Source organism: Misgurnus anguillicaudatus, chromosome 2 (genome assembly GCF_027580225.2).
Source record: "Misgurnus anguillicaudatus chromosome 2, ASM2758022v2, whole genome shotgun sequence".
Lineage (NCBI taxonomy): Eukaryota > Metazoa > Chordata > Actinopteri > Cypriniformes > Cobitidae > Misgurnus > Misgurnus anguillicaudatus.
Genome location: NC_073338.2, coordinates 5,896,174 through 5,923,754, shown reverse-complemented (window position 1 = coordinate 5,923,754; position 27,581 = coordinate 5,896,174). Strand labels below are relative to the sequence as shown.

General features: G+C 39.1%; 3 long non-coding RNA genes across 3 annotated transcripts; 1 reads left to right on the top strand and 2 right to left on the bottom strand.

The window, feature by feature from the left end:
* Window positions 1-7,203: 7,203 nt before the first annotated feature.
* LOC141367237 (uncharacterized) lies at window positions 7,204-18,995 on the bottom strand. The gene is made up of 2 exons (XR_012371510.1): window positions 17,383-18,995; window positions 7,204-10,659 (listed from the first exon to the last, which is right to left on the bottom strand). It is a non-coding gene; the product is annotated as an uncharacterized lncRNA (long non-coding RNA).
* Window positions 18,996-19,100: 105 nt separating this feature from the next.
* LOC129441566 (uncharacterized) lies at window positions 19,101-20,662 on the bottom strand. The gene is made up of 4 exons (XR_012370947.1): window positions 20,447-20,662; window positions 20,218-20,349; window positions 20,034-20,134; window positions 19,101-19,930 (listed from the first exon to the last, which is right to left on the bottom strand). It is a non-coding gene; the product is annotated as an uncharacterized lncRNA (long non-coding RNA).
* A 4,572-nt stretch (window positions 20,663-25,234) lies between these two features.
* LOC129441428 (uncharacterized) lies at window positions 25,235-27,341 on the top strand. The gene is made up of 3 exons (XR_012371520.1): window positions 25,235-25,328; window positions 26,572-26,937; window positions 27,021-27,341. It is a non-coding gene; the product is annotated as an uncharacterized lncRNA (long non-coding RNA).
* The last annotated feature ends 240 nt before the right edge of the window (window positions 27,342-27,581 follow it).

Sequence of the window (27,581 nt, the reverse complement as noted above, 5' to 3'; positions counted from 1 at the left end):
ACACATACAGTAAAACACAATCGATCAAAGAATTGCAGAGGTATGACTTTATGAATCATTTGCAAATGTACGTCGCAAATCATGTTCATACGCGGAGACGTTCAACTGTGTGAAACAACTTCAGAATTATCCATCGATCGTAGCGCCATGATCAAAATAAACTATTAGGCTAATAACATTTTAACGGCTACACTTTTAACGTAGGTTTGAAAGGAACCTAAACTTGTCAATCATCATTAAAATCATATGGTAAACGTGAGTCTCCGTGCCTCTGCGCCCAGTCGCAATTCTTCTGGCATCTCTCCTCCTTCACTGCATTTTTCTTCTGTTCTGTTATTTGGAATTGGGTGTCGAGCCCGACCAAGATTCGAGCTGCCTTCGAGAACAGCAAGCCAAGTTCGCTTAGGTTCCATTAATTATTAAGACTAAATGGGCAGGCAAACTAGTAAAAACAATGAAAGTAAAAAACAATCCGCCAAAATATGGTTTTACACGTCTATAGAAAATATACTATAGCCTAAATAAAGCAATTATTAATTTTCCTAATGCATGGTTATTATCTTTACTTCCGTTTAAAACGTATACATTTCGAAAAGGAGGATTTTCAGCACTTTGTTTGAACAGCAACTCGGTGGGTAAGGGAGCACTGACTCAATGGTGGTTTTAAAGACTAGGAAGAGAGCTTTAAATTTGATGCGAGCCGCAATAGGAAGCCAGTGTTACCTGACGAAAAGAGGAGTGATGTGTGCCCTCTTTGGCTCATTGAAGACCACTCTTGCCGCAGCATTTTGGATCATCTTTAGAGGTTTGGTTGTGCATGCTGGTAGTTCAGCCAAAAACGCATTGCAATAGTCCAGTCTGGACAGCCTAAACTAGGACTTGTGTACCATGCTCAGATATGAAACGTCTAATTTTCCTCATGTTGTAGAGGATAAATCTACAAGAGCGGGCGGTGCTGGCAACATGCTGACTGCTGATTGAGTTCGTTTTCTTTACAAAGAAAGAAGCAAAATCTTTAGTTGTTAAGTCAGATGAAGGTGGGAGAGCAGAGAAGGTCTTGATGAAGGTGGGAGAGCACGAATGTCAGGTGAGCTGCTGATTTTAGAGTGATAGTACTGAGTTTTAGCAGAGGGGACATCTGTGGAGAAAGAGGCCAGAAGAGACTGATAGAGACAGAGGTCTGCAGGATCTTTCTTGAGCTTGGATCAATGCTGACAGAGAACATCAGATGTGGAAACCAAGGTGTGGAAGGGGTTGCCCGGGCTGGTGTAGATGTCAGAGGGCATAAGCTGTCTAAGTATGATGTAAGTGTGGAGCATAGAATGCCAGTGGCGTTGTTAGTATTTAGGAGAGCTGGTTGGGGGAGGGAGCGTGGAGGAGACCACAGAGGATAAGCGGTAGGGGGAAAGCGTACATAGATTGCGCTGGAACGTGACCAGTGGGTGATCGTGCACAGTGACTGGGGGGTAAGTCGAAATCAAGAGTGAGGAGGAAGTGATCAGATGGTAAAATGGACTGCATTTTTATAGCGCTTTTAACAGATTTATGGCCATCCAAAGCGCTTTACAATTAGCCTTACATTCACCCATTCACTCACACATTCATACACCGATGGCGGTGTCAGCCATGCAAGGCGCCAGCCAGCTCGTCGGGAGATATTTCCAGACCTGTGGGTTGACAAAGTGGGGACTTGCTTGAGGTCAAACGACGCAGTCAAGGTGTTGAAGTCGGCTGCCTGTGATTTCTCAAGGTGGATGTTGAAGTCACCAAGTACTACTAATGGAGTACCATCCTCTGGGAAAGAAGACAGAAGTACATCCAACTCCTCCAAGAACTGTCCAAGCTGACCTGGTGGCCCATAGATAACTACAAAATGGATTTTAGTAGGGTGGGTGATAGCAACAGAATGCGACTTGAAAGAGCTGCTGTCACATGAGGGTGTCCTCTGTTGGAATTTCCAGTCATTTGGAATAAGTAGACTGGTCCCTCCACCCCTTCCTGTTGTGCAAGAACTGTGGGAGAAAGTGTAAATGTTAGAGAGGGCAGCTGGAGTGGCAGTGTCATTTGCTAAAACAGAAACTTCAGAATGTGAAGCAATAGCTGTGGGGCCCTATTTTAAGATCTGAAACTCAAGTGCAAAGCTCAAGAGACTTTGTGGGCGGATCTTGGGTGCTGTTGCTATTTTCCCGGCGGGAGAAATAACTCTTGCATCAGGCGCAAATCAATAAGGGGTTGGTCTGAAGTAGGTTCATTATTCATAGGTGTGATTTGGGAGTAACGTCAAATAAACCAATCAGAACGTCATCCAACATTCCCTTTAAACGCAAGGGCGCAAGTTCCATGGTGGGTTGCTATTATTATGATGGATTTACCAGGCACACGCCAGGAGCGGTTCACAGCCGAGGAGACTGACGTTCTTGTAAGAGCAGTCAAACACAGAGAAGTTGTTTTGTATGGGGATGGGAGAAACCCACCCAAATCAGCGTCGGTTAAACAGGCGTGGAAGGAAATAGCCACAATTGTCTCATCAACTGGCATCCCCAGGACGTTGCGCCGCAGCGCTACAATGATGTCAGGAGACGGGGGAATCCCAAGCTTGCCAGCATAAATCGGGCACACCGTGTAACGGGAGGTGGATCTGCCTTTACACAGGACCTGACACCAGCAGAGGACATCGCTGCGTCCACCCTCACCACTGAAAGCCAAGAAACGCAAGCAGTCCAACCCCAAAGTACACTTACAAATCAAGTTCACATACATTAAGGTTTCTTATGAAAACATTTTAATTAATATTTACATAAAATAAACGTAATACAGCCACACAAGAAACTTATGAAAATATTTTAATCGTTATTTGCATGATAATTTTTTAACGCAGCCACACAAAATAAATAAAAACTATCACCACAATGCTCACCACAAGGATTTCCCTTATCTCATGTGTTAATATTTTTATTGTAACAATTTATGATTTGCAAAAATAACTGTTGCATCTGTGTAGATTAGATAAGCAAAGTGTGTGCACGTTGTGCACGCTATACATTATGGTCAAGCATGTGCCCTTAAAATAGCATAATGAACAACACGCAACGTACATGCGTCACTGACAAAGTCAATTGCGCTGGGTGCAAGATAGGGCCCCTGATGTTATTTTACAGCAAATTGGCAGTTCCATAAGCCAATGGGAAAAGTCAGTGAGGTGGATGGGGAGAGACGAGATTATTAGCATTTCGTCAGCGGCAACGTGAGACAACTGATTTATGAGTTTTATTGACAGTAGAGATTTGAAAACACAAAGTAAAATAGAAAAATAGGAAATGTGCAAGAGAGAAAAAGAAAAATAGATAAAAGCAAAAAGTTAGTACGAAAAAGTGCAATACTCAAGTGCACTGTCAGTCTCCCTGCTCGATGGAGTCGCACAGGTAAAGTCGTTGGTCTTTAACACTTTTCGATTTTAACACGAGGAGGGCTGCACGAGATGAGGCTGCCGCAGTGGATTGACTACTTAAGTGTTTGAATTGTGAACTGAACTCAGCAGGTCACGCACAAAACTAACGCGAGGACACACAGGAACAAAAGCGATTTCAGCACGTTAGACAAAGGTAAACAAAGGTAAGACACAGAGAGCTTACTGAGACTGAACTTGACAAAATAGAGCATGACAGCTACGAAGCCAACACACAAAAAAATACAGAATGGGCATTAAAACTTCTCAAAGACTGGCTAAAAGAGAAAAAAATGGAGACAGACAAGTATGAAGCAGAGGATCTTAATAAGGTATTACGATCATTTAATGCATCTGTGCAAAGTTTCGCGGAAGGATAAAAATGTTAATTTAAAACAAATATACCAATAAAATGTTTCAAATTCATATTCATGTCAGTTTTTTTTCTTATGTGACAAGTAGCCGTGTAATAAGCGGGATAATGTAGAGGCAGCCGGTAGTTATCGGGAAAATAAGCCCCTTCAGTGTGATACAAGATGATCACACTGTCGGTGCTTATTTCCCGATAACTACCAGCTGCCTCTACATTATCCCTTACATAAACGATGGTGTCTGTACTGCCTTACCACTTCGAGCTCGATCCAGAGAGTTCAGATGGCCATTACGGTATATACGATCTCCGTCAATGAACGCAATTGGATTTAACTTTTTTATGTGTCCTTAGCTCTGCCAGAATGCTAAACGAAAATGTGTTGCAAAGACATCCAAAAGGTAATTATAACTAGGGATGCACCGAATCCAGATTTTTTAGATTCGGCCGAATCCCGAATCCACCGTTTAAGATTCGGCCGAATCCGAATACCGAATCCTACTCGCATCCTTATTCCATTAACACAGTAAAACACATTAATGAAGTAAACAACGTCCACAGCAGTGTATTTTTCATTTTATTTAAAACTGTACATTATGCCAGGATGACAAGTTGGAAAAACTATTTTGACAATTACCATAAGCCTATGCATAATGAAAGCGATGCGTTGCGACACGCTCGTTTTTCCAATAAGCAAGCAGCTTCGCGCTGAAAACTATATTTAACTTTGAGTGAGAAGCTCCGCTCGTCAATGTCAGTTTTCACACGGCCATCCAATTACAGTGGAGGAGGGGCGGGACATTACCACAGCAACCAACCGGCTCACAGCTGAAGCATCACAGCTACCAAGCGCTCGGCTTGAAAACAGCTGGCATTTGGCGTCCTCAAGGAGTTTTCAGCCGTGTTTAAAAGTTTTGGTTTGTCCAGCCCCTAAGGCTCACAGAAAGAAAAAGCTCATCTCCACGTCAGCACCCGATGTGTGTAATCAACGGCCGCGTGACGTCGACCAGCATAGTGCAAGCCAAGGGTTCGGTTCGGTGGGCAAAAAATCTAGGATTCGGCCGAACCCGAACCCCGTCAAAAAGCCCAGTATTCGGCCGAATCCGAATCCTGGATTCGGTGCATCCCTAATTATAACGTACTACATTACTTTGCAAACTATATGGAAACACCAATGTAGCACTTAGAAAGTATTTGTTGAAATGATTATAAAACTATTTCATTTTTTAACATTATTTTACTATAGTAAACTTTATTATAAAAGACTGTTTACATACTATATTACTGTGCAAAATATGGAAACACCAAATGTAGCACATAGAAACTATTTGTTGAAATTATTATAAAACTATTTCATTTGTTATTTTATTTGTTAACATCAGAGGCGTCATGCCCATTCAAACTAAGGGGGCACGTGCCCCCTTGGTTTTTTGAGCCAATGGATTTTGCCTCCAACCTCAAAATCAAATAAGCGTCCATTAATCTGTTATTTGACTTTTAATCTATTTAATATGCACACTATTATACATTCTGTCCTGCATCCTTGTCACTTTTCGGAGATTTTCGCCGTTTTGATAGTGTTTTGATCATGTTACATTACTTTTATTCTGGCGGCAGCTGGTGGTGCTGCAGTCAGCACAGTCGCAGACGTCATCAGCGTCTGGGCCCACTCACGAGCTCTCTCCTGTTGCTTGGTTGCTGCTGCATTTGGCTATCTGAGGAATTAAAACGTGTTAGAAACGCTCACAACATTTCCAAACCCCAGTACGGTAATGTGCAGTTAACCTCCTCTGTGTAGAAAATGTATGGTTTTAAATGTGACCGTCTCAACGTTATATTAGTAGAGATTCATCTTCTTGGCACACCGCCAAAGTTCGCCAGAGTTCACGCGGGCGCAGAATCTCACATGCTCACATATGAGGTAAAATTTAATGCAAAAATCCGTTCCTCTAATAATTGTATCTAAACATATATATTTTAAATCATTATTGAACAATAAAATCAATTACGTGGCTATTTCTTATGTCATTTTCGTTGTTTATACTTTATGGATTTAAAATTACATTAATTTTATATGATAATGCAGTTGTTGTGCAAAATGCATTAATGACACAATTAAACAAGCCATAAGACTTAAATAAATAAAACATGCCGTTTCAGATGTAAATATGATGCAAATGTGTCATTATTCCGATTGAATAGTATTTGATATTAAAGTTAGTCATCACTTTTATTTTGGAGGTTTTTGCATGAAAGCAGGGGTTTTCAGATTGTTAGAAATGTAACTGCCATGGAAAAGACTGAAAGCTCTATAATATTTCGTTTGATGTCTGTGTATTGTTGGACTTTAAGGCGTCCATTGCATGTTCATAATTAGAGGAAAGACACAGTATTAAAATTAAGTTATTTATTGATCAGATATGAAAAAGTTTTACAGCGCACTGGGTCATCTCAAGCAATGAACAACCAGCTCCAAGAGTAACATGCATATTTATAAAATATGTGACGTCGATCTTTCTTCAGAAAATCTCCTCTCCCACTGGTCTTTCTGTTTATCTGACTCCATCACCACACCCAGTTTTAACCTGTAAACAAAGATAAACACACCCAAACAAAGAAAAAACAAACTGTTCTCCACACAACCCTGAGATCCATGCAGTCCGTCACCTTCTCCCTAGTACCCCTCCACTTCACATATGATTGACTTCACATAGAATATAATAATGCTTTCTTAAAAACAAATCATTAATAAAACATTCATTTATTCATAAAAAACATAAGCTGTAAGATGAAAGTGATTATTATGTAAAACATATTTCAATATCATGACATCATTTCATTATTCGTAAAATTGGTTATATGAATAAGGCACACATTAACTTCTTTAGATAGATAAACACATATTAAATCTTTTACTGCAATACTACTTCTAAGCAAAACACTTTAATCATTATTAAAAAAACATCTGTTAGGGAAGAAAACACACACACAAAGAACAAGCGCAGGAGATTCTGTTCTTCAAGGTTGAGCTGCCATCCCCCCATTAGCTTATTCTGTATGCAACCTTCATTTCATTGGTTAATACACATTTATCAAAGACAACATCTTATATTTATTACATCAATTATTCACTGATTAATACTGATTAAGTAAGAAATATATTGCATATTTTATCCTGTGAATATTAAAGCATTGGTTAATACATGGTTGTCCGTTTGCTTTTCCCACTCTGGTCTCTTTCTTATCTTTGACAATCTCCAGATGTACATTCCTCAGCTAATCCTCCTTGCAGTTTTTACACACACACCCAAACTGGTAGCTTTCCACTCTCAAACTCAAACACCTCATTTTTACGTAATAACTCAATGCATATATGAAACACACAGTGTTTGTAGAATAAAATGATTAATTAAAGAAATATAAAATGGAACAAAATCAATTTCCACAGTCCTTATTTGGACATCTTTGTAACTTTAACACGTTTGGCAATCATCATGAAATGTAAGCAGTAAATATATAAAACATAATTATTCAACAACACAACAATACTCCATTGTTCATGAATTGGTTAAATGCATTCATTAGTTAAACATACTACTTTTCACTTTCTCTAAATATAACATAATTATAAAGCAAACAACTTGTTTATTGAAACCATCTGTTCTGTGTGTTTTCTCTTCAGGGCTTTTTCTATAGCCCCCTGACTCCCACACACATACCAGCCACCCCCTCCTTGGTAACTTTCCACACACACAGACAACTTTCTTGTGGTCATCACAGAAAACATTGTTGTAACAATACACATTAATTAAGATTATAAGCAGCACGATTAATAAAACAAAATCAAATCCCACAATTCCCTCTCTTGACCTCTGAAAGAGGTCACACATTTTCTTCTTCCTCCTCCTCCAGGTTTTGTAGGCCTAATAGGGGCATGCTATATGGGGGCGGATTATTCTCTTTTTTCTCTATTGCTGACACTATTAATCTGTTGCACAGGGATCTAAGACAGGGAATGCAACAACATCCACAGGTCACCAGGATGGCCACAAATACACCAATGGACACTACTACTGAGGTTACTATTGCCTTCCATTTGCCTAATATTTTATCCAGCCAGTCAGATATGGGGTTTTCAACACCTGAGTGTTCTCTCATTTCTATGGACAGAGTTTTTAGTCCTTCCAGTGCCCTGGTCACTGACCCGTCCGGTGCTGTATTATTCGGAATGTACGTACAACAAAAATCAGAAAATAAGTGACATACACCATTCTTTTCAGCCAATAGCATGTCTAGGGCCATTCTATTTTGAACTGCCATAAGGGAAGTGGGCGCTAATTGTTCTGCTAGGCCGTCCACCGCATCTCTGGTCATATTAGCTAGTCTCATAACATTATAATGCACGTAATTGATCCTGTCCACGTTTTTATTCGGGGTAACTGGAAAGAGGGCCGATAATATTGGGATATTTTCAAATCCGGCAGCTACCTGGTCAACTAGTTTATATTCATTAGGTACACCCCTGGGCACCCCTATTGCATCGATATATGTGGGACTATTTAATGACAAATCTAAGTTGCTTTTTACTGCTCTTTTAACTAGAACATGCCTACGTCGTCTGGCAGTGATGGCATTGGGTTGTGATTGGAGCTTCACAACTTTTTCTCCTATTAAGACTATTGGTGCACCCAACCTTACCATGGCACATATTCCTTTAGATGCTTGTTCGATTCTAGTTACTAACCTTTGACCCCCACAATAATAATATATTCCTGACCTGGCCCATTCTCCAATCATGGACCCATCGTCTTTGTAAGTAACATTACACCACCCGGGGTCAATGATTCCCAGATTAATTTTTGGGTTGGTCCTGGTGAAATGAAAACAGGTGTAATTAGCTATATGGGGCCTAAATGGTCCCGCTCTCGAGTTGTTACCTATTGGTGGAAAAACAGAGGATAAGGTCGTGCAGTTATTTGGAGAGGCCTCTTTAGTTAATGCTAGCATGCACCCATAACCCCACGGGTCTTCCGGGTATAGGGGAGCTGGTTCTGTGTATAGTACCGGTCTACCTCTAGCACAGCCTACACAATCTTCTAGTTTCTGTTCTCTGGCCGTGAAAATGATCCATTCCAGCCATAAATTGTTTTCCCCATAGCCTGTGGCCATCTCTATTATGTCTTCTGGTTTTAGTTTGGTATAATCTACTTCAATGATTTCATTAGCTCGTTTCTTGTCCGCCGGGTCAGGCAGTTCTATGGTCGTGGTTTTTGGTTCTATAATGTTTATTTTTATGAGGCCCATAGGGTCTTTGCCATTCACATCCACACCTATTACCAACCATATAGTGGTCTCCTCCTTTCTCCCATACCTTAAAGCTGTGCCTCCCCGGGGTAACCTACTCCACTCTCCTATTGACATGGTAACAGGATTTTGAACTGGACTGTAATCTCTTTGTATTTTTAAATTTTCCCACAATTCCCCATCTGTACCCGTCCTTTTTGGATCCCATGTTCCCGTATAAGCCACTACATCACTCCAGTCCCTGCACCATTGTCTATCATCATACCCTTTCTCCCGACACCACAGTGTGGTTATAATATCCAGACACAAGTATACATCATATCCCCTCCATGAGCTATTCTTCCCTCCACAGTCTATCACACTGCATAAATCAAAAGTGTAGGATGTCTTTGAATTTTTTGGGTAATTTAATTCAATTCCCCCATATTTCTTTAAACACGGATCTTGTGATGTTGTTTGGGATCTTTTGTCAATTTTCAGATTACCTCCATTGTTTATGCCAAATATTATGGTGATTATAATTGCAGATATAACCCCTAGGGCCCACAGAACCTTCCAATTCCCACACAGCTTCATCTCTGTGGAAAAATACACTTATGCCTATTGGCTAAATTCAAAAAACACTCTTAAATTTAATACTTGATAAAATGTAGGATTATAGTGAAATAAGTAAAACGATAATACTAATACAAAATTAAAAGGAAATAACACAATAATAATAATAAAAACTAAAACTTAGATGACATTCACAATGAATAAACAGTAATTGTGATGTTCAGGTCCCTGAACACTTCTGTCAGGATTTCCACCACCTTATGGAAGTCCAATTTATCTAACCCACACCCCAGCCGGGGAGTAGATACACTTGTTATTCCTTTTTCCTCACACCAATCTCTCATACATCTGAGGCTGTTGGTAAAATCCTCATATGTTGGTAAATCAGTACAATTTTGTTTTGTTATTAAATGAAAAATCAATCTGCCGTCGTCCTCATAGGTAACTGCACATTCACCTGTGTGTTTGTTCTGTCTTACAACCTTTTGTGTACCGTACTTCGCTTTGAATTGTACGGCTATACCTGCTCCATAGGCACAGTCTGCACTGACACAGTGTGCTAAAGGTTCTGTTGCTGGGCTGGAAAAAATGTCACCTTTTTTATGCACGATTTTACAGATTGTCTTTTGAATTTGTTGTTGGTGTTGTGTGGGTGTTACCAATGGTGTTTCACTTCCTGTCTGTTCTGTCTGCCCTCCAGGAGGTTCACTTTCACTTTCTCTGCCAACACCTTCCCTCTCTTGGACCTGAGTCCTCAGGTCCACACCTGTGTCTGTCAGTGACCTGGAAGGAAAATCACATGGAACACAAGAAGAAAGATGGAGTCTCCTTTTCCTTGGAGCTGCACACAATGCGACGTCCTGGCAGTCACTCTGAGCGGTTTGGACCATCTAGGCTCGTTCCACTTCCTCCTGAACGCCTTTACTCTCACCCAATCAGCTGTACTGGGGGTTTGGTCACTGTCACCGTCACGTTTATTGGTAGCCTGGCAGGAAAAATGTTTAATCAGAGCAGTTAGTTTGTCAAAATAAACAACATGTGTTAGTGGCAGGATGGGGTCCTGCACCAGGGCATTCCTCGGACCTGGAAACTGACGACCTGTAAGCAATTCAAATGGGGTGAAACCAGTGATCCTGTTAACAGAGGAGCGAATAGACATTAATGCAATTGGTAATGCATCCAACCATGTGAGTTTTGTCTGTGCACAGACTTTGGCCAATTTTAGTTTCAATGTCAAATTCATTCTTTCCACCTTACCCTGACTTTGTGGGTGGTAAACAGCACCAAAGCTGTGTGTCAACCCCAAAGCTTTCTCCACTTGTCTGAGATGTTCATTTTTGAAATGACTGCCATTGTCAGATCTTACACGTCTGGGGAACCCATGGTTAGGAATGTAATGATTTATTAGACATTTAATCACAGCTGTACTGTCTTCTTTCCCAACCGGGTAAGCTTCCGGCCAGGAAGTGAAAGAGTCAACAATGACTAAGACATATTGTTTGCCTCTCACCTTCGATCCCATGTCAGTAAAGTCAATCACAATTTCATCGCCAGGCCCGGTAGTTATTGAAAATAACCCTCTCTGCGGCTTAACGGTCGGCTTAATGTTATGTTCACAGCAAACCTCACATGATCTAGTGTAGTTTGTTACCATGGATGCCAAAAAAGGATGCCACCAATGTTGCAGATCGCGGAGCATCTGCTTGTCAGACACATGGCTAGTTGTGTGTACTTGTTTCAGTAATGATTCACAAAGTGACATTGGCATGGCAGGTCTACCGTCTGGGGCCTGCCATAGGCCGTCAGCAGACCTGACAGCACCATGGTCCCTCCACGTGTTTTTCTCATTAGGTGCAGAAGCAGCTTGTTCTTTTATGAGATATTCGCGAGTAAAACGCGGTAAAATGTCTGATTTTGTTCTGTCCGATGTTACAAGAAATTGTGTGGCTGTGTACCCGGCAGCATTTTTGGCAGCGCAGTCAGCAGCGTCATTACCTCGAGCAATAACTGAATTTGCTTTTGCATGACCCTGGCATTTTACCACAGCCACTTCTTCTGGCAGCAACAGAGCCTGCAATAGGTCTCTGGCCTCGCTAGCGTGAGTTATAGGCCGGCCTGTTGTTGTCAAAAACCCACATCTCAGCCAAACTGGCAGCTCAACAGTATGATTACCGGTGGGGGAGTTGTCAGTGGTACCGCGAACAAACCATCTCTCAATTTGTTTGCTTTTTCAGTCAATGGTATGCAGTCATGTGGCTCACCCTCAGTGATTAGATCTGCCATGTTAACTCGCTCATGCACATACGTAATGTTGGGGCTTGCCAAAATCTTTGCTAACTTCCGCTGCCTGAGGGGAGAGAAAGTGAAATCAGTTGAATTTACAAATGACATCACAAAGTGTGTGGTTAGTACTGTAAGTGCATGGCCCATGACAATGTGTGATGTTTTTGTTATCAATTTTGCAAGTCCTGCTGCGTAGCGTGCACATGCTGGCTGTCTTTGTTCAATGGGGTCCAATAAAACACTGCTGTACATCAAAACCTTCCTACCACCTGGCGACTTCTGGTATAACACCCCGTGTGCACTGTTTTGTGTTTCAGAGACATCTAGGATGAACGGCTTAGCATAGTCTGCACAATTCAAATGGGCTGCCTGTGATAGTTGTGCTTTTAGTGAAATGAAGGCCAGCTCTGCCTCTGGGGTCCACAGTAACTCTGCTTTCAGGTTTTTCATGCCCTGCTCTCTCACTAACTCCCTTAAAGGTGCAGTAGCAGACACATACATTGGTATATACTGTCTGCTGAAACCCGTGAGGCCTAGAAATGATAACATATCTTTAACAGTTTCTGGCCTTGGGTGAGAAATGATGCTCTGTCTCTGTTGTGGGGTTAATGTTGAACCCTGCGCTGTTACCATTCTGCCCATAAAGGTTACACATGGTCTGCAAACTTGCAATTTTTCCCTGCTCACCTTGAAACCTGATATGTGTAGTTGTTGCAGAACCAATTTTCGTCCATGCACGTTTCCATGGACGTGGCTGCTAATAGCAGGTCATCAACATACATAATCAATACACATCCTTCAGGTAGCTCACATTTGGTCAGTTCTTGTTGTAAAACCTGATTAAAAATTCCTGGGGACAGAACAAACCCCTGGGGCAAACGATTATAGGTGTATTGGCGCCCCCTGTAGGTGAAAGCAAGACATGGTTTACATTCATCAGCAATGGGTATGCAGAAAAAGGCATTCGCCAGATCAATGCACGTAAACCATTGGTGTGCAGGCGACAAGTTGGACAATGCTACATATGGGTTTGGTACATTCAGTGTTCCCGTCTCCACCAAGCTATTAATAGCTCTCAAATCATGTACTAACCTGTATTTGTTTGAACCAGGTTTAGGTACTGGAAAAATGGGTGTGTTCCATTCAGAATTGGTCGGAGTTAAAACTTGTTTACTCAATAAACCTTCCACTGTAGCCCTCACCCCTGTCTCTGCATCTGGCTTATGTCTATATTGAGAAACCCATACTGGCTCCGAGGTGGATAGTTTGAATGAGACTGGGGTAATGTTACAAAAACCCACATCTGTGGGGCCTTGTGACCATAGGTCATGTGGCATGCTTTCAATCATTTTTTCCGTTCCCTCACCGTCTGTATTTTCCCTACCATGATTTCTGGCTAGTTGCTCATGTTTTAGGATGGCTACATCCTCAGTCTGTTGTTTGATCCAGTACACATCATGGCTATGTGAATGCCATACCCCTGTGATGTGTGTTTTCTGCCAATCAGTAATTGTCAGAAGTTTCTTAACCATACTGCCTAGCTCTCTAGCCTCATGATTAGGATGCAATGCCAGTGAAATGTGAGGTGCAGCTGTGTCAGACATTTTGTACCATTCTTTCTGTTCTTCTTATAAGATTATTGGGGCAGCCACACCCTGTTGGCCCACAAATATGCCATCACCCACCAACCTCCACTTGGTTCCCTCAATGGTCTGAAAAAGTTCCTCATAGGTTTGTTATCAAACCTGTCATAAAACATAGTACAATGTAATGGATCTATGGGTGGTAGAAATAGGGCTATGTCTTGTATCCATGGCTTATATGTGTTGTAAAGGGTCACTACACTATTACTGGACATCTCATCTTCCCAATCTGTCTCTAGTTCTGCCCAATAAATGTCAACTGACTCTTTATACTTTCCCCCCACCAACATCCATTGATTTCCTGTCTCTGTTGACCCCAATGAACAATTTATATTATTTCCATCTGGAAATCCAACTATGACACCATCAGGTGAGCATATTATTCTGGCCCCTAATTTAATTAGCAAGTCTCTGCCCAGTAAAGGAATGGGTGCATTGGAAGAGTACAGAAATGAATGCGAGACAGATTGATTAGCAATTGTTGTTGGTAAATGTTTAGTTAATGGCCACTTTTCAATTTCACCAGAGAAACCCATCACACTCACTGTTTTATTACTCAAATCTTTTGACTGTATGGTGCCTCTTATTACAGTGGAGTATGTAGCTCCAGTATCCACTAGAGCTTTTAGTGGTCTATCGTTTACCACTATGTCCATGAGGGGCTCAGCCATTCCCCTCATAGTGGTTCTCTGTGTGCCCCGTCATTCCTCTGCACCATCACCCTGACCCCATGATGGGTACACAGGCGCCATTAAATCAGGTGATGATGAGTTGTGTGGCGCTGGTGGTCCCCTGGCAAAACCACCATTTCCACGCCCGCCACCTCCTCTATTGGGACCCCATCCCCTTGCATTTGGTGCGTTAAGTGGATACCTTACACCGGAATATTGGGGCTGTGGCCCAACTTGAGGGCATCTACGGGCCCAATGACCTTCTTGTCCGCACACATAACATGGACTACCTCCAGGGCCGCCGTATCCTCCCCTGTTTACGCTACCTCTACCTCTGGGAGCCCCTCTATACTGTTGATACCCTCCCCAGGGATTCCCTGAATATGGTGGGCCTGTATATGGATCTGATGGGCCATACTGGTTTGGATACTGGTTGGGTCTCTGCTCATTGGGGTGACCTGAAGTGATGGGTGGTTGGGCTTGTTGTGGCATTTGTTTCTTTTTGCTAGTGGCCTGTTTTGCTTGCTCCAATTGTAATTTAAGTAGTTCATTTTTCAATTTATCAACCTCAGCCAAGTCTTTGTTAGATTTATCTAAGGCCTTTTCTATGTAAAATATCAAATGTCTCTCCCATAGTTCATTAGAAGCTGATGGGATGTCTGGATTATTTTCCATGGTGTGTTTGACTCCAGCTGGTGCACCTGCCATTACAGCTGACCTGAATATGTCCCTGGTGACTGGGTTATTTAACCCATTTTCTTCTGTTAATTGTTCCCATTCAGCATTACATCTGAAATAATAAGCTGCTCCTGTCTCATCTGGTTTAATTTTGAATTTAATGTTTTGGTACACTGTTGGTGGAGTGGGAAACTGGGCCCTAAGCGCCTTACCGATGTCTGTACTCACCGTACTATACAATGCTTCGTTGTCTGTCAATGTCAAATTGGCATTTTCTTCAAAATCTTGTACTTGAGCTTTACTTAAAATTTGCCCTAACAGACATCTGATATCACCCACGGCCAGAGCTACACCATGACTCATTGTAATTAATTTATTTAACCATCTCCCTCCACCACTAGTGATTGGTGGTAGTTTACTCATTATAGCAGTAAGATCACTATGTGTCCATGGTTGATATTTTTTAGTTCCTTTGTGCACCACTATGGGAAATTGTGTACCATCTACCTTATCTTGGTCTGGTTCTCCGAAAAGTTGTGAGGTGGCTGTTGGAAGTGGTGCTGGCTCTATGTTTAATAACTTACTCTTCAGTGATTGAGATGCCACCCACTGATGAACTTGATGTTTCCGCTCGCTTCCTGTGTCTGGTCTCTCTACATTTAGTTGGCCCTGTGACTCGTGATCAGAAAGTGGGTGGTAGTTTAAGCCTGATCTGGTGCCTGACCTCTCAAGAAACATTTCACCTTGCATAGAGACTCTCAGGGGTTCTTTTGAATGTATTAAGCTGTGCTTATTACGGTCATGCTCTAACACTATTTTCCTTAGTTGCTTAACTTCTCTTTTCATCCCTTCCATTCTTTTATGTTCTTTGCTATGTCTTAATTCTGCTGATGTTTCTGAAGCGTGACTACGAACACTCTGTGCTTTAGAGTGTGTGCCGTGTTCATTCTGTTCACTGGCTTCAGAACGGTTATCTAACTCTTCCTCTTCCTCATTCTCTTGGCCGAGACCAACAAATGTGTCACCCTCAGGGCCCCCACATGCTCCATGTGCAACATTTACATCACCACCACTGGGCGGGTGTATCACTGGTGTCTTTGGTGAATATGGTTGCAGTAGATCAATAGGTTTTTCAACAACCATAGACTTTCTAGGAGAAGACATAAACTCTCCCTGTTTCATAACAGTTTGTCTTAGTTTGTACAGTTCATGTTTTATTTCTTTTAGTTCTTCACTATCCTCTACATCTACATGACCGCTATTGATTTGAAAAACAGGCTGTTGCATTGGGGCTTTGGCTTCCTCATAAGGAGGAGGTGTGGGCAAGGAGGGATAGATCGATTTCACTGGGGGTGGAGCTGGAGGAGGAGCCGTAGGTGTCACACTTGAGTCTGGCTGACTGTTTCCTTTTACAACTTCCTTTTGCTTTGCAGCAGCACCACTGTCAACTTCCCGTTTTTTATTTGATTTAATAGCCTGCATGGCAGCAGCAACCAGAGCTAATCTCGTCCAAATTCTCAACTCTTTCTCTAAGTTTGTCACATTTGGCCCTTTACCAAACCACTTTTTTCCTTCTGCTTTTACAATCTTAATTTTGTTTACCAGTCTATGTTCCATGGCAAAAAGAATAGGCGTGAGAGGAACTCTCTTTTTCTCCTCTGCCTCCCAACAGTTTTCTTCTCTCAACGTGTTCCACGCTAATGCAACCTCTTTTTGTCTTTTCTTAAAATCTTTAGGATCAGTTTGGGCCATCATTAATTTAATTATTTTTTGCCATTGTACATACACTGGTGGACAATCGTACTCATCACATTCCTTTTGAAACTCTGCCATTTTCACACAATTTACAAGCATTCAAAACTTCAAAAAGCACAACACGTCACTCTTTTCTAGCAGAAAGATATATACACCAGTAGTTTTCAGGAGTTTCACCCGCAATACAAACACAATACAACTTTCACAGAAATGTTACAAAAATAACAACAATATATCAACAATACTATTCACATTAAGACGTCACTTCTTCTTTCCAGTATTCGTGGACCTCTCATCCACGGGCTGCTGTACACCCCCTACAGGCTATACAACCTGAGTCGGTATTTTATAATACCTAATGTATTAAAGGAATCCTCAACCTTTTTAATTAATTCTGTTAACTTACACCACCATTAACAGTATTCTTGGACCTTTCATCCAACGGGCCTTGCACCCCTTACAGGCTACAACCTGAGTCGGTATTTTATAATACCTAATGTATTAAAGGCCTCCTCAACCTTTTATTTAATAACAAAATTCAAAAAATGTCAAAAAGTTTTTCACTCTGATCAATTTTATAAAAAATTTCAATTTGTAATTCAGTTCGGATCTCCTTATCAACACAAGTAATTTGATATATCCAAATAGCAGAATTCGATAAAACAGGCTTCTGCTTACCTTATTTTAATAGAGCGCTCTTTTTGTGTTGAAAGGGAATCCTCGCTTACTCTGGTTTCTTCAATGTGAAACCCTCCTTCCGCTCACTCTCTCCTTTCCCTCCACAAAACGTCAGGGGTCACCAATTGTTGGACTTTAAAGTGTCCGTTGCGTGTTCATAATTAGAGGAAAGGCACAGTATTAAAATTAAACTATTTATTGATCAGATATGAAAAAGTTTTACAGTGCACTGGGTCATCTCAAGCAATGAACAACCAGCTCCAAGAGTAACATGCATATTTATAAAATATGTGACGTCGATCTTTCTTCTTAGAGTCTCCACCCACAAAGGTCGTTCCCCTCGTACATCTGACTCCATCACCACACCCAGTTTTAACCTGTAAACAAAGATAAACACACCCAAACAAAGAAAAAAACCAACTGTTCTCCACACAACCCTGAGATCCATGCAGTCCGTCACCTTCTCCCTAGTACCCCTCCACTTCACATATGATTGACTTCACATAGAATATAATAATGCTTTCTTAAAAACAAATCATTAATAAAACATTCATTTATTCATAAAAAACATAAGCTGTAAGATGAAAGTGATTATTATGTAAAACATATTTCAATATCATGACATCATTTCATTATTCGTAAAATTGGTTATATGAATAAGGCACACATTAACTTCTTTAGATAGATAAACACATATTACATCTTTTACTGCAATACTACTTCTAAGCAAAACACTTTAATCATTATTAAAAAACCATCTGTTAGGGAAGAAAACACACACACAAAGAACAAGCGCAGGAGATTCTGTTCTTCCAAGTTGAGCTGCCATCCCCCCATTAGACTATTCTGTATGCAACTTCATTTCATTGGTTAATACACATTTATCAAAGACAACATCATATCATTTATTACATCAATTATTCAATGATTAATACTGATTAAGTAAGAAATATATTGCATATTTTATCCTGTGAATATTAAAGCATTGGTTAATACATGGTTGTCTGTTTACTTTTCCCACTCTGGTCTCTTTCTTATCTTTGACAATTTCCAGACATACATTCCTAGTTAATTCTTCTTGCATTTTTACACACACACCCAAGCTGGTAGCTTTCCACTCTCAAACTCAAACACCTCATTAATAGCTCAATGCATATATGAAACACACAGTGTTTGTAGAATAAAATGATTAATTAAAGAAATATAAAATGGAACAAAATCAATTTCCACAGTCCTTATTTGGACATCTTTGTAACTTTAACACGTTTGGTAATCATCATGAAATGTAAGCAGTAAATATATAAAACATAATTATTCAACAACACAACAATACTCCATTGTTCATGAATTGGTTAAATGCATTCATTAGTTAAACATACTACTTTTCACTTTCTCTAAATATAACATAATTATAAAGCAAACAACTTGTTTATTGAAACCATCTGTTCTGTGTGTTTTCCCTCCAGGGCTTTTTCTATAGCCCCCCTGGCTCCCACACACATACCAGCCACCCCCTCCTTGGTAACTTTCCACACATACAGACAACGTTCTTGTGGTCATCACAGAAAACATTGTTGTAACAATACACATTAATTAAGATTATAAGCAGCACGATTAATGAAACAAAATCAAATCCCACAGTATGCACAAATTTCTGTGAGCTGTTGACACTGTGCCCCCTTAAAAAAAATTGGTGCATGACGCCCCTGGTTAACATTATTTTACTATAGTAAACTTTATTATAAAAGACTGCTTACATACTATATTACTGTGCAAACTATATGGAAACACCAAATGTAGCACATATTCATTGAAATGAATGTTAGTTCTACATTATTTCACTATGATAAACTTTATTACCAAAGACTGCTTACTTATAAGTTCTATGTTATTACTTATTAGGTTTTAAGGAGAATGCAACAGGTTCCAGGGCCTCTTACGTGCGTGATACATCATCCAGGTTTTGCACAACTTATGTAAATCCCTACACACAGAACATTTATTGTACCGACTATAAGCCTTTGAGGCGCAGGACACTAGAGTAAGTGTTTATAAGTTTTATTACATTTCTAAACTAACAACACTAAAGTAGCATTATAGTAGCAAAGTACCCAAAAGAACAAAAGATGTAACAAAGAAAATATAGTACTCAGTCAAACGTTTTTTTATTTATTACAAATATATATTTAAATGTTAACCATATTGTGCTCTTCTTTCAAAAATTTTTCAATTCACTTCTTACAGCTATCTATACAGATAAATGGTATATCAAGGCTTTGTCAGCTGATGCTATCTAAGACGACACTATACAGTAAGGTTATCATCCTGTCGTGTGTTGTTCTCCAGATACGCTTGGAGCTTCCTGATCAGACTGGTCAGTATGTTGGCTTCCAACGACCCCTGCACTGAAGCGAATGAGATGGCATGCAATCATGTCCTCCTTTGAAGGTCTCTCAAACTGTGATGCCAGGTCCATTGGAATCGGGGTTTCCTTCAGCTTATCTTCAAAACCTCATCAAACACAAGCCTGATCACATCATCCACATATCTGTACAAATATTGCAGTCAATAAATCTTTTGTTTTGATTATTTCCCTGCTTCATACATTGTTTTTATTTATGAATATATTTGAAATAAAAACTACTGCTTACAGTATGTCGCTTGTGTTTTTTGGGAACATAACCTTGTACTTTCCCTGTCCTGCTTTTGTTACGGCTTGGTGACATTGTAATGGATGGCTGCAAGGTACAACCTGAAAAAATATCAACAAGCAATACATTTATTGTAAAAGTAAATACTACTTAATTTAACACAGTTACTAAAATACTTAAATACCTGCACAGCATTCCAATAAATGGGAAAATCAATTTTTTTGCTACAAATCTGAAATCTCAGGCTACGGACGCCAAAGGCATCCACTGATGATGGTGATTGAAACATTGTGAAACGATGCTACTGCCTGGGTTCCTATGATTATGCAGAGAAAAAAACTTTGTCATCATCAGTTATACATTTAAGACTGGTAGTGGTGTCACTAGCTAAATACATCATATGTGTTACATACCTTTGCTCCTCATATGCCAGTCTGACTCCTTGTACTGTGTGTAATGATGTTGCAAGGTTGGCATTATACATCACGTCTACTGCTGCCTACAGTGTAGAAGAGTGTGTCCAGCTGCGAATCTAGGATATAGACAAATAAAACAAACATGTATTCAGTCAAAAAGACATATTATAACAATAGGGTACAATGACTATAAATCGTTAGACTATTCATTAAAATGTTCATGTATTACAAATTACATGCTCCAACATTAGCAACACACATGACGTGTTTACTTTGTTTCAAAATCTAAGAAAGCTTCAAGTAAATACAACAGTAAAATATATATAACGTTAAACAAATCATCTGTAATGATACTTAGAGTCTCTTGAGTTTGATCATGAGAACAAACTTTACCAGTAACAGTTTAGCTGGTAACTTAGCAAAGTTTGTAAACACGTCTAAATCAACATCAATGAAAAAGATAGTCTGCATAATTCAACATACACGTGTGTAAATATGGTACGTTGTTTATGAAATACAGTTTTACAACACAAAACAATTAGCTTGCAAGCTTACCTCTACACGCACATAATGTTAAGCTCCGGTTACCGGTAACGTAACTTACAGTAAAAGGCAAATAATAAACATGAATACTTACAGCCTGTGATCCACAAGTGCACAGTAATCCAACTTTCAGGAGGAGACGACGCGCAAATCCAGCTTCGGTTCATGAAGCAGTCATTGTGAAAACTCTGTGAACTTACAAACAACTTCTGACTGGATTTTGCCGGAACCGTATTAAACATGATGACCATAAAGTGCTATTTTGCCCTCGCATCTAAAGAAACAGCGTCTACTCGAGAGATTTAATCGCTTAAACGATGAAAGAGTTTACAAACAGGGTCAAAGCAGGGACTCCCAACCTCCGCCATTTCAGCTCTCTTCTGACTCGGCGCTCTCCACCCCCGTCTTTGAGGGCGTACCCAAGCAAAGCAGAGAGGGCTGAACTATGATAATGTTGGTCTTCTCTACGTCACCAATCCCAGGAAGTAAATTGTTGCCTACAATCCGAGTGTTTTTTGTAGTCCTAGAACATTAGAGACGATAACTCGCGTCATCGTTTTCTTTGAGGTATGTACTTTTTGAATATCGTTAGCATGTACTAATACATACCTACACACAAAAGGATGTTTAAAAATGTGGATCTCATAATAGGTGCTCTTTAAAACACAAAACGAGTCTTACTGTGACCAGTTACGTTATACAATGTGCAAAATGATGTGTGCAAACAAGAATTAAATGAAAATCAGCTATTTAAATATGAAAATTGCTGATTTTGTATTCAGTAATTTTTGTTGTATTTTGTATACTGATTCAATGAAGGTTAAAATTATAATTAATATATCTGCATAGATGTTTATACTGTACCATGAATAAATATGGGCTTTGCATGATGGTATAAAAGCAAGTTATTGATTAAAATTTACCATCATGGTCAACTATTTGTATTAAAAATGCACTTTATTAAAAATATTTGTTATATTAAATTTTCTAATGTTAAATTTAAGGTAATGATAACAATTAACTGCTTTCAAAAAAATATAACATGTTTTTGTGCAAAAACTGTCCACTTTAAAGATTATCTGCACTGACTGTGAGGGAATAAACTAAGCTGTACTTTTGTTAACATTGATTTAATAAAGTAAAGTAAATGTAGTAAAATGTGTGAACTAGTAATGAATCACAACACCACCAATTTTTGCTGCGGGATGAAACATTAACAAATTCACCAAAGCATCTAATAAATATAAATGTAAAATGTTGCCAGACATGTCACTGCACAGCAAAAGGTCTGCTACATATAGGCATACAGGTATAAGGCATCTTTTTCTGACCAAGGACCGCCTATCTGGAAAAACAACCAACCGTGATTTAAGCAGTTCCTTTCATTTGTTGAATAGAGCTCAAGGTGGATTTACAGACCAGACAGAGGTATGAAATTTAACACAAAATTTTAAAGTACTTATAGTGAATAGGTGACATACACATACTGTCTGTTTTCAGTATTAGTATTCTATGTTTTATGTAATTTATTTTTTGTTAATTTGTATTTTCTGCTTTTTTGTTTTATTTTTTTTACGATTTAAAAAAATGGGGGTAAATGGTATAACAATAATTATTCATGCCTGAGTTGTGCTTCACTCGTCAAGGTGGAATAAATGGAAATTAGCTATTTGAATAAAACTGTGTTCTTCATACTACTGATACAATGTTTATTACTTTAATAAAAAAAAAAAAATTTATACATGGATCTCAAAGTCAGATACCAGAGGGCCACAGTCCTGCATAGTTTATATCCAACCACACCTGTGCAAGTTAGTAATCCTTAAGATTTTGATTAGCTGGATGATGTGCGGTTAACTAGGGTTTTTGCAGAAACTAAAGTAATTAAATTTGAGATGCCTGCATAATGCATAGTGGTTTGCTTTTATGACGGAGGGTGGTATAGATTAAAACGCACAAGCCTACGTTTGTCTACATGTTGGAAATTCGACTACGCCACCTGGGAAGTTTCACCCAGGAAATAGAAATAAGCCCTAAAGTTGGTTATTAGTTTACACAGGTTCGCTTCTCTTATAAAAAGGTAGGCAGAGAACATAGGCATCATATAAAAATAAAAATTTATTTCACAATATGCATTTCAAACAGGTAGAAAAGTGAGTTGAAAAATAGAGTATAATGCCACTCTGAGCATCTCTCTCTCCAACACTTCTACAGTATAATAAAGACAAAAAACTAATTGCATAAAAGAACACCACAAGGTCACAGTATACAAAGTATACAAGGGCACAAAACACCTTTACATGAAGATGTCCTCACTGCTAAAGAGTCAAATGATAAACAAATAGCCCAATAATTATTCATTTCTGAGTTGTACTTCACTTGTCAAGTCTTATATGCTTTCAGTTTCTTCATGATAGTTTTCATCTTTAAACAATTTTGCATTTAAATTGAACCCTGGGTCCACATTTACATTAGACATTATAAAAGTTAAATAAAATGTTACCATTATTAACTTGTCAAACAAAACTCAAAATTTGAAAGAATCTTCACACTTTTTACAGTTATATACAGTGACTATTCTTAAATAATCTATCTATCTATCTATCTATCTATCTATCTATCTATCTATCTATCTATCTATCTATCTATCTATCTATCTATCTATCTATCTATCTATCTATCTATCTATCTATCTGTCCACCAAAAATGGGCTTAATTCGGTTGTTCTGAAGGCATGTAAAAAATGCATTAATCTGGTCTTTGGGGTCAATATGACCCCAATTTTGAAAATAAATGGGAAATGCAAAAGATCTATTTTTTTCCATTTGTCAAAACAAAAATCAATAAATCCAGCACAAATCAGAAAATTTCCACACAGAAATGAAGGCCTGGGGCCTCATTTATCAAGCATGCATACAAACAGAAGTGTGCATAAAGTGTTCGTAGGAACAGTTTTACGCAAAGTGAGGAATGTATCAAATTGCATTTATACGTAGAAATGTGTGTAAATATACACACACCTCGGAGCATGCTTACGCACAGAATCTAGTGGTAGAATAGTGATACTACACAGGATCATCCCTAGTGTGTAAAGAAGTGTATTTATTATCCACAAGCAGGTGTTAAAATGATTAGTGTGTTAAAGTTAATAATTTATTTGTGATTTGTCGTCAAATTGGTGTCTAGTCTACCACTTTTAATGAAAGCTCAGACAAATGCTTGACAAAGTGCAATGGCTTATCTTGCTTTATTGGAAGACTTGGCAAATCATCCATTCCGCCGGGAGTGCGTTTTCAAAGATTGCGCCGATGATGCTGGTTATATGCGGCTGTCCAAGGAAAAAAGTTCTGTCGTTGTATGTCCTCCTCTAGTTGCACTGATTTCACGTCAGTGTGTTTTGACGCGCATTTTTTTGCTGATAATTTAATGTCAAACCACTTTTTTATTTCTAGAAGTGTTCTCTCCTCATACCCAACGGAATTTACCGCACTGGTTCCCATGCAGATTTTTTTCATTCCTCGCGCATTAACCAAACAGTGTTATTAGGATTCAACCTTATCCACCAGGAACTTGATTTCTTTTGTCTGTAAAGTTCCTCTTTTTCGCTCTCTTTGCCATTATTGCATTATTGTTAGTTCGACCACCGCCCGAACCCCCCTGCCTACGGGCTTGATGTCTCACTTAATTCAATATACTGGGGAGGGGGGGCACATAGGGTCATCTGCTTGCTGCGTTTACCTCAAAATTATGTTAAAACGTCATATAGTTTATATCTTGTTGTGATTCATATTTACACAGAATATAAGGTTTTTTTGAGCAACCGAGAGGGATTTTTACATCTAAGCGGACACTGAGGTGCTCCCTTTATTAGGAAGTGTAGCACAATTCATACCAGAATATGATGAGACTAGAGTACTAAATTATGGATGCAAACAACAATTTCTGCTTAACTGTACCACAATAAATACTTTTTTAAAGGTTTGATAAGTGCGTATAGAGGCCCCCTCACATTGTATTTGCACAGGGCCCCAGATTCTGTGCTATGCCCATGTTTCTAGCAACTGATTTTAATTGAAGAAAGCAATTCATACAAATGTATTATATTGGTTTGTTAGTGTGTTATAGAAAATGTGGACTGCACTTCTTATCAGGTGTGTAGCCACAGTATGTTTGTGATTGATTGCACAACATATAAAACTGTGCTGCAGAAAAGTTGATTTCTTTGTTGATCTTCCTCTTATCAGAAGAGATCTACTTGCTGTGATGGTGAAACATCAGCGAGGAGCTGTGACAGCAGTCATGAACATGAGCTTGTTTGTGCTGCTTCTGCTGTTAGGTTGGTGTCATCATTAAACAACACCCCGTAAACTCTGTGGACCCGCCGCTGGGTCCAGAACAGCATCATCAAAATAAAAAAAAAATTCTGTAAAATGAGACAATTTTTCAGTTATTTTATTATTTTACCAAACGGTAACATAATTTTGAGTTATGTTAAGCAACTTAAAATAACATAAATCTGGTTTATATAAGTCTCACTTTATATACTTTAAGGGACACCTTTTTGAAAATATGCAAATTTTCCAGCTTCCCTAGAGAGTTGATTTTTAGCTTTTTAGAATCCATTTAGCCGATCCCCGGGTCTGGGGCTAGCTTAGCACAATCCATTGAATCTGCTTAAACCATTAACATCACGCTAAAAAATAAAAAAAGTTTCTATTTTTTTCCTATTTAAAACTTGACTCTTCTGTAGTTACACCGTGTACTAAGAACGACTTGATATTATGCAATGATATTACGCAGCAACTGAAAATAGTCCCCTTAGTAACTTTCAATGGCAGGGGACTATTTTAGGCACTGCGTAATATCATTGCGCCTCCTGCAACCATGTTACGGCAGCAAAGTCCTTGATTATTATGCCAGAATGAGAGTATAGTCCTAGCCATATCTGCCTAGAAAATTTGCAACTTAGTACATGATGTAACTACAGAAGAGTTAAGTTTTAAATAGGAAAATTATCGAAACTGTTTGGTTATTTTTTAGCGCGATGCTAATGGTCTAATCAGATTCAATGGATTGTGCTAAGCTATGTAAGTGGTAGTGCCAGACCCGAAGATCAGCTGAATGGATTGCAAAACTGTAAAAATCAAATGTTTAACTCTAAAAAATGAACATATTTTCAAAAAAGTGGAGTGTCCCTTTAATATTACTGTTGTGCAATTCAAATTTAAAACCTTAGTTAATGTTAAGGCATGTGGGGCCCTAGGTCGCTAGTCTTTGCTTAGGGCCCGCAAAATGGTAAACACGACTCTATTTATGACATGAAAGTAGCGCGAGAGCAGACTGCTCCGCATGCAGAACATCATCATCAAAAATTAAAAAAAATATATATACAAGTAGTGGTTTTCTGTAAAATAAGAAATTTTTTATAAATGTACTCATTATTATGTTATGTTACTCCTAGTTATGTTATATTTTAATTTAATTTTGGGTATGCCCAATTCTGCAAAAAAATTGTATTATATTGCAGAGCATAAAATATACATTGCATTTATGCATCAAACCTGTTCATTTTTAAACAGGACTTCTGTGCAGCGCTTCTGGTTTACCTCGAAAGTACCACTATATTAGTAAATATATGACATGGACAGACGCTCAGAGTTACTGCAGAGCGACGTACACTGATCTGGCAACTGCAGATTCCATGGATGACGTGAACATGATGATAAAAACAGTTGATTCTGGGTACATTGGATCAGTGTGGATTGGACTACAGAGGGCGACACAGAGTCAATGGGTTTGGTCAAACGGAGATGATACTCTTAAACAGTACAATAACTGGGGTGACAAAAATCCTAGTGGTACTAATCCATATGCCTTTTTTGCCAATGGATATTGGTACAATTTTGTTCCTTGGTCAGACCGTATGCTCTTTGCCTGCTACAACGGTGAGTAATAAGTTTGTTATCTTTGTTAGTATTTAGTTAAGCTTAAAAGAGAAACATGATTTTTGATGTGCATCTCTCAATAGAAAGTATTGGGAACATCAAGATAATACAATGGGATTCCTGGAGAGGAGCTCAGAGTTACTGCAGACAGTATTACACTGACCTTGCCATAATCCGGAGCGCTGCAGAAAATGACCAGCTATATGCAGATTTTGGAAATGGCCCGTGGGTTTGGTTCGGTCTGTTTTTGGACTCTTGGCAGTGGTCTGACCAATGGAACCGCTTCTTTAGATACTGGGCAGATGGATATCCAACACAATTTGGTGACTGTGCTGCCTTTTCAACAAGTGACTCTGGGAAATGGGTTCATTATAGCTGTGACCAACAGCATCAATTTATTTGTTATGAAGGCAAGTATACACAAACAACAGAATTAAGTTCTGAAATACAATGTCATTACAAAAATATGTAATATGCATTAATTTGTTCTTATTGAGACAATAACATTTTCCTTGTATTTCCATATAGATATGACATTGAGAGAAAGACAAATGATCAGACTGAAGCTGTCCTGTGATGGAAAATGCAATATGAATGATCCTTCACTGCAGTCGGCCACTATGAATGAGGTATGTGTTCGGCCT